General features: G+C 37.2%; 1 long non-coding RNA gene across 1 annotated transcript; it reads left to right on the top strand.

Moving 5' to 3' along the window:
• The first annotated feature begins 3,251 nt into the window (after positions 1 to 3,251).
• Positions 3,252 to 3,659, top strand: LOC148772769 (uncharacterized). The gene is made up of 2 exons (XR_016032826.1): positions 3,252 to 3,542; positions 3,626 to 3,659. It is a non-coding gene; the product is annotated as an uncharacterized LOC148772769 (long non-coding RNA).
• The last annotated feature ends 4,976 nt before the right edge of the window (positions 3,660 to 8,635 follow it).

The following is an 8,635-nucleotide window of genomic DNA, read 5'->3' as shown; positions in this document are numbered from 1 at the left end:
ACAGTTTGTACTGCGATATAATATTGTATTCACAAGCTTTATAAAAAACATGATGTACAAAAAAGTTCAAAGTATCTGCAACAAAATGACTACACACTGTTGGAAGCTGTACACTTTAGAATCTTGGGTTTTTAGTTTTAGGAAGAGATAAGGAGAATCTGATCAGTGGATGGATGTGGGGTTTGGTTAAATTCACGTAGGGCATTATTTTCATGTTGCCAACATGTGATTTTATTTTAACTTTTTCATAATCTGATAAGTACTCTAACCACCACATCAAAACTCCATCGATAATCACATCGTCACGTGATGCCATTAGGTAATTTTTTTCGCTCAACGTGTTGCGCATGCACGTAATATAATTGCATGTTTGACCACAAAGCATACGAATCTTGTACTTGAGCAGATGAATAATTATTCTCACGCAAGGTTTTCATATTGAAATAAGAAATCATTTATTTGGTTGAAAATCAATACTTATTAACATTATGTTTCATACTATATAAATGGCAGTAAACTTGGTCATATTAACTACATTTTGAAGCGTACCTCATTTTTATCATCGAATGGCCCCAAAGAAATCACTAACGAACCGGCAAGATGATTACTTGTATGACTTAGATTGGGATGAGAAGGTGGACGACACGTTCATACAGGTTATGGCTTACGAGGCTCGCGTTGGTACTTCTGTTGTCGGTGCCCAAAACAGAAATGCAATCAAAATGGCACAAAAGGTGATCAACAAAAAACACGGTACATATTTCAAAATGGAGTATTGTGTAAATAAACTAAGTGACCTTGAAGAACGTCACACGTCTTTCGGTTGGGTGCTATCACTACCGGGAGTGATGTACAACGAGGCCACAAATGTTGTATTTGCACCAGATTTGTTGTGGGAGAAGATTTCTCAGGTAGTGTTTATTTCTTCCATTAAACGAAGATGTTAATAATTATAGATATTTTGTCTTGTTTAACTAATTTTTGATTTAATAATAGGAGCACCCAACAACACTTGCATATCGTTCATACGGTGAAAGTAAATGGGCAGATTTGCAGACTATTTGAACCACCAGTTGAAGTGCCGCTTCAAAAAAACGAGGACATAATCGTGCTTTCCTCTGAGGATGATGACGATCTTGACCCTCCAACCATGTTCCATGGACACAATATTACCCAGCCTGTCCCAATACCCCAGACGATCGTGGTCAATATATCATCGGATTCAAGTAGAATTAATGTCAATGTTTGGGACTATCTAACAAACTTTTCGGACTCGGAAGGGTCATTGAACACGGAGTGCAGTACTGTCAATTCCAGACATCGTCGACCAATGAATGCTTCGAGCCCGTTGAAATCAAAAGATAAAATGATGCCAAAGTACAAAAATGCGTTGAATATGTACGGGGCCAGCTCTGCGGGTTCCAACTGTCCTAGGGTTCAAGGCAAAGGTAAGGGTGCTATTGGTGGAAATAATGAATGCTAATTGATCGTTGGAAATGGTGGGCACGCCTCCTTCATTGGAGTGCAATTTTGTATTTTACGGCTAATATCTGACCTTTGTTTCAATTAACGTTTGTCTGTATGTTTTTATGATTTAAGTAACAACTTCATAGTTATATGTATGACTTTATGTGTATGTTCAGTTCCGGTAAGTTTGAAAACCTCGTTTTTGTCTATGTTTCGTAGCCTAATTAACAATTATTATTTTGCCACAACATACAAACTGTATATTTACTGCATACAATTTCATTGTAACTACATTAGCAATTGTATAACCCATAATGTTTTTCATTGTGCGTCCACAATTTATGAATGAACATAATTTTTTTTGTTCATAACTAAGCATTCGACTCTACCATTATACATAACCATTTTAAACCAGCATTTAATGCATATACATAAACTATTTTTTACTGTCCAAAAAGCAGGCGACTAAATTAATACAACTTCAATAATATAAGAACTTCATTACAATTTTCAAAAACCGAAGATTGTTGTGGCAAGAAAAGGCCTCGGAAAATCAACAACCAGTACTACAAATACTTACGTAGCCATAAACAAGAAAATACATTAATACATGCCTTGACTAATGCAAATATAGACTCCCAATAAAGCATAAACTAGAAAGTAGGGTAATTCTTTAAAAAAAGAAAAGAGACGCATTTTAAGATTCAGTGACATCAGAAAACCCTTCCGACTCTTCCGTTGAATCATCGGAAGAAGAACCTGTCGTCCCTCCCGATGATGCATCGCTTAGCAGACCATCATTTTCACTACTTGACTGAATGTCAATTTCTTCATCTATAAGATCTGCTGGTGCAGCATCGATACCGCGTGCATCCCATTCTTCGGGGGCGATATCCTAATCAATGTCAAATGGCTCTTCATTTTGGAAATGGATGGCCATCAAATTATAGAATTTTATTTCTTCCATTGACATATCATCGTTATCCCACTGTTCATGTTTTTCCTCGGATGACTCTTCCCTGTCAACAAGTATAGGATCATCTGCATGAAATACTTGACCTACGCCAAAATCGATTGGAGCCGTCATTTTTTCGTCGAAAACCATCTAGCATGTGTCGTAGTATGGAAACCCATTGGCGCGGAAGTAGTTATTCATTAGTTGGTTGTTTTTACTCTTCTACAATATAAAACCTATCGTAAGCAAATATGAATATGTGTATAAAAAAATAAAAAAAATAAAAAGGTTTATGGATAGCTTACGGGTTTGTGCATTGTTGGATCGTACAGTTGGTTAATAGTAATCATTTTAGACAGTCGGTTGTACTGCAACCCAGGTAAATTGATGAACCTCACAAACGCGTAATACCTATTTCGAATGATAAGTGCACGACGCTTGACTTCCATGCAAGTGAAATTCCTATTATATGTGTGCTGCATTTCCACCGCGATGCGTTCGAGTATCGAATTGAACAGTGCTCCATCGGCAAGGGACGTATAGCATAGCTAGTCTTTCCAACTGTGCCATTAAAAAGTCGTCCTACTCGTTGGGCCAGTCCGCTCCGTTGAACATGGCATCAACACTTTGATTCCGTGTAAGTGGCATGTTCGTCTGCGAGGAATAACAAAAACGTACAAGCTTAGTGTGGTTATGTATAAGTTATAGAGTAAATTGCAAATACCACCCCTGTGTAATACGTAATTGTCAAATACCCCCCTGTCAAATAAAAATCCATTCATACCTCCCTGTGTAATCAAAGTCAAAGCATTAAGCATTGTGCGATTTTTCCTTTACTTTTGCTGTGGGAAATGACAGAGTTGCCGCCCACATCTTTTTCTTTTCTTCTTTGTTCGTCATCTTCCTCACGAATCGACCCCACTGCGTCAAGAACTCCCAATCCATGGCTGTCGAAACTCCAGCTGTGGATTTGCAGTCATCTTCGCCGGTAAAACATGGCCGTCGTCTTCAATCGCCAGCGGTGGATTTTGTGTAACAATAGCTATTAAAGAAGTCGACAAAATCAACATCTGGAAAGGATAAATGGGCACTCGAATCTCAAGTGAATTCCACCTTCACGGTGAGTTCTTCGCCTACCATTTGAAGCAATTTTTTTACTGCATTCCAACACGATTGCACCCCACTGATGTCCAATTTCTCCAGGAACGACGATGTCTTACTCGCGGTTGTGGGCGGTGGATCTTAAAAACACGATGGTGGTGGTGCAAAAGGGGTGAATTGATGGTGATGGGCGGAGCGGACAGAGGGCTAGAAGAAATGGTGGATGGAGCTGTGAGTTGGGTGGGTGGGGGTAGATTGGTGTGCTGTGAAGAAGACGATTCTTCTTTTTTTCCTTTAATAATTCTTATCAGTATTTATATTTATTATATATTTATTTGTTTAAAACTATAAAATTATTAAAAATTTGTTAAACATTTATGTTTATCATTTGCAAAAAGACCCTAGGGCATTTTTGTCATTTCGCCCTTGGTCAACAATTAAACTATCAATAGGGTGCTGTGTGCTTCGAAAAGTATTACACAGGGAGGTATAAGTGAATTATTTTTTGACAGGGGGGTATTTGACAATTAAGAATTTCACAGGGGTGGTATTTGCAATTTACTCATAAATTATATATTACAATAGTACTTATTCAGTAACAAATGAAAAGTAAGCTGCAAACTGTGGGTTATATCTGCTAATGTTGATGGCAATGTTTTGCTTACCATAATCGACCCTGAATTAACAGATACAATTTTAGTAATGAATTTGTGTTCAATTTATAATAACAGTACCGAAATATGCATGATGTTATTTTTTACACGTGTACATGCATGTTTTGCCACGTTACACGAGTTTCTGTAACGTGCTACAATGGTGCAGGTGAGTTTATTTTCTATTCTGTAACGCTATATGTTCAATTGGGTTGCATGCTCTACTGAATAGACTACTGAATGCATGTGCAAATCTACTGTAGTATCCATTCTTTTGATGGTTTTGCCATACCTATTTTAGTTCCTGATTTTTGTCCAACTTATTGCTAAATATTGTATTTTTACTTCGTAATTAATGAGGTCCAACAACCCTTATGCTTCACAAGTAAATAAAGAATAAATTCATTGGAGGTTGTCACACTTTTTTGTGATGTTTCACTGCACAATTACAAATCACATAGACTTTTCCTTTCGACATGTTATGTCAATAATAAAGCTATGTTCATTTGTTTATTGAAAAGTGGTTCCCAAATATTAGATTTCATACATTATTAGGATTTCATTCCACTGGTTAGAGAATATATTCCCTTTCGTGCAGTCTGATAGTTTGAAGTGTGAATCTATACAAAGAAGATATTCCTTTACAAAAAATATAGGACACGTAACTTGCGTAAATACATAATTAATTATTGGGTTTGCAAAACAAGACATGGGTACTATTAACACTTGTATAAATGCATAGTTTCAAATCATGTGTATTGTATATACTAGCACCATGGAAGTTAACTCACACAATAAATCGATTCAGGAAGACATATTTTATAAGCTAGATTGGAATGAAAATGTTGATAATATGTTTATTGATAATTTAGCTTCTGAGGCAAGACGTGGGAATTTTGCAAGAGGGAAGCCAAAGTTATCATCTATCTAGACGGCGAAAGAGGCCATATGAAAGCATTACGGTTTAGAATTCAGTTACCACATGTGCATGCAAAAGTTGGAAAAGATTGAAACTCGTTACCAGACATTCAATTGGCTTCTCGAATGCCCTGGAGTCGAGTACTGTTTGGAAACGAATACGGTTTATGCTACCGATCAAACGTGGAATTTTATAGTGAAGGTAGGTGCAAAACCTTTTTAAACATTATATTTTTTCAGCTTTGTAATTTAGTTTCATGAATTGGGGTCATAATACAAACCCACTAAATGGTGTTTTATTTTATTATTTATCAATGTCAGACGAAACCCTTCGTCTCAGCTTATCGCACAATTGGAGAACCGAAGTGGGAAGAAATAAGTGTGATGTACAATTGGGTTGGCAATGCGAACGAGTTCAATGACACTGATATGCTTGAACGACTTGACGGACTTGGATCTGGAGAATCAAAGAGCGCGTTCAAAAAAATAATGATGACGTTAGACTCGGACGATAAATACGGGAGTTCTTCTAATGATGCTAGATAATGTTTTATTTTATGTAATGGTAAATTCGTAATGTTTAAATATTTGTGTATTGTACTCCTCAGTTTCTGTGGTTTAGAGGGTTTTCTTGTGAAAGTATTTTCAAGTATTTGTTCGTTGCATTATTTTTCATATTGAACTAAAATTAACGTAAACAAAATTAATAGCAAATATTAGGTTCACCAATGTCATGCAGTAGTTAAGGAGTTACAAAATTACACAATAATTTTATAGAGGTTGTTCGGAATGGAAGACATAATGCCGCTTTTTAAAAATGTTTGGTGCAATAGTTGGTAAAAATTGCTAGCAATACTAGCCGGCTTCAATAACGCCCATCGAGTATCATTCGAACCATTACCTCGCGCTCACTTTCGTCCAACCCAAAGAAAATTTCTAACTCCTTTGGGCTATTGCAAACATCCTTAGCAATGCTAATTTTATCCTCCACAGTAAGAAACAACTTCGAAAGTGCATCTAGCACCTTTTTCCGGGTGGTGGATGCATCATGTTCGAAATCTATACGCTGGGCAAGCTCTCCTAGACATGTCTTCGTTTCTGCAAATGACTTGGTCATGTCCCCCATCATTTCAACTATCCGAGCATCGATATCCTTATGTATTCGTTGCCTCTTGTGTATTTTTGTTTTCCCTTTTTTCTGATGCGATGATGAAGTGCCTCAAACATGTGTTGATGACATGAACTCCGAATTATCATCGTTCGTCATTTCATTAAGAAATGGGTTATATTCGCCACCGACCGACGCATCGCTTACACCCTTGTCATTTTTTTCCAATTCGTTAACTGCATCACGAAGAGTTTCGGCGTTCTCCCCCGTAGCTCGATCATTTCCAAAGATAATTGTCCAATCATTAAATAATGGCCAAGACTTGTACCGCATTGTCCGAGCATTCGTATCGTACTAACAAATATGACAGATTGTGGAAAATATTTAGATTAAATAATTTTGTATTTAGATATGAGACGGTTTAATTTGGATGCGAAAGTAGTATTGTACCCTCACGTACTCATCCCATACTTGATCGTCGATGACATCGATCGTATTTGCAGTATTATTCCAACATAAACTCGACCTAGTCAACATAGTAGACAACGAGCCATATTGTTTTTTTCATACGTGGATTTTTGACAGTATGTGGGGATCAGCCTTCAGATTACTACCGGGATATTTTTGGATCATCAGTTGCTCCAACATGCCCAAGTACCCTGTCTTGAAGCCATTGTCAGACTTCCATCCTTGGAAAACTATATCATTTAACGTTGCAACTAACGCTTGCTCCTCTGCAGCTGACCAACTTCGTCTAGTTATATTTGAACGTGATTTTGTGTTCCCACTCGTTTTTTTGTGATATAGAAGTCGACATACTGAATCATGTACATAGCAGTGATTTTTTGTCAAATCATTATACATAACATGGTAAGCAATAAAACAGCATCACAAAAAATGAAAAGCGAAAAAAAAAATTCATATAAACGACAATCAACTGTTGCACTGACATTTAATTTAACATAGCATAAGTACACACACATAAACATATAGAGTGTTTCTTATTGGTAATAATAATTTAAAAATTAACAATACTAAACAAACAAGTCTTGAATTTAATTCTGAGCATGTGGGGCCCTATTGTTCCACATAGACATTGCAAGAGAGTCTCGCCATGCAGTCCATTGGTTACACGGTTCGACGTTCTCAATGAATGATTCATCATGGGCTGGATCTCGGTCAGGATCTGGTGTAATAATTTCAAAGGGGTACTAGATTCTCCCCTGGATCATTATCGTTGGTCGTACGAATGAAATTGTGCAACAGGCAACACGCCATAATTATACGATTTTGAATTTTAATCGGGTAATACGACGTGCTCCTCAAAATTCCCCATCGCGACTTTAAGATACCAAAAGCTCTCTCAATGTCATTGCATGCTTTAGCATATTTTAGATTGAAATACTCCTTGTAATCTCGTGGTGCATGCCTGCCTACACCATAGTCTTGGAAATGGTACCTCTTTTTCCGGTACGGTGCTAAAAAAACCATCTCCATTGGTATAGCCATTGTCAACCAAATAATAATGACCTGAAAAAATTCGTGTCTAAATTAATTTAAATTCATATTATAATGGGTTTTTGTAACGAATTTTGTTGAGGTGCAAATATACCAGTCGGAACACGTAGGCCATTGGGTCAAGTAATGACATCTCGTAGGATCCTACTGTCGGCTGCGGACCCTTCCCAGCCAGCCAGAACATACACAAAATTCATATTCACATCGCACACAGCAAGCAAATTGACTGAAACACCGGTCTTACGATTTCCATATCTTGGTTTTTCAGTTAGGGCAACGCGGATCTGGAATTAGGTTCCATCTAATGCACCTAAACAGTCCTATGGGGCCAATGAAAATTTAAGACAACTTTCACGTACAAGAAAAACACAAATCATCTGAGCTATTATGTAATACCTTATGACAATATTTACCCGAAAGTAGCTCCAACACACGTGCTCGCAATCTCCGTCTACTGAAACGGGATGAACAAGGAGTATGTTGTGAAGCTTCAAAACCGCATTTAGGACTCTAGAAAAGTACTTGCTAATAGTCCAACCAGACCTTTTGTAGTAAGTTTGGATAATTATGTTTTTTCATGGTGGGAAAGAATATGTAGGAACATAGCAACCTGTTCGGTCACGGACACGTTTCTAGTTGCACTCAGCCCACCAAGATTTTCTAAGATTTTTGTGACAGATTGAATCATTCAACCCAACTATGTATGTGAGATCTTTGACTTGGTCAGGGATCCTACTTTTCATACTGTATGACCTAATCATATCCATTCTACCGGACATAGAACAACGAAGTCTAAGCAAACGAAATAATTGTGTGAGCATTAGTAGTAGTGTTTTCATCTGGTCAACTACATTATACACTGCTACGACTAATACCTCTTGTTTAGTTTCGTTCGCCTTTAAATTTGGCAAATAG

The sequence above is a fragment of the Erythranthe guttata genome, chromosome 1, assembly GCF_056151865.1.
Source record: "Erythranthe guttata isolate IM_541 chromosome 1, IM_541, whole genome shotgun sequence".
Lineage (NCBI taxonomy): Eukaryota > Viridiplantae > Streptophyta > Magnoliopsida > Lamiales > Phrymaceae > Erythranthe > Erythranthe guttata.
The sequence above is the reverse complement of the archived record's forward strand: the minus strand, read 5'-3'. Positions and strand labels throughout refer to the sequence as shown.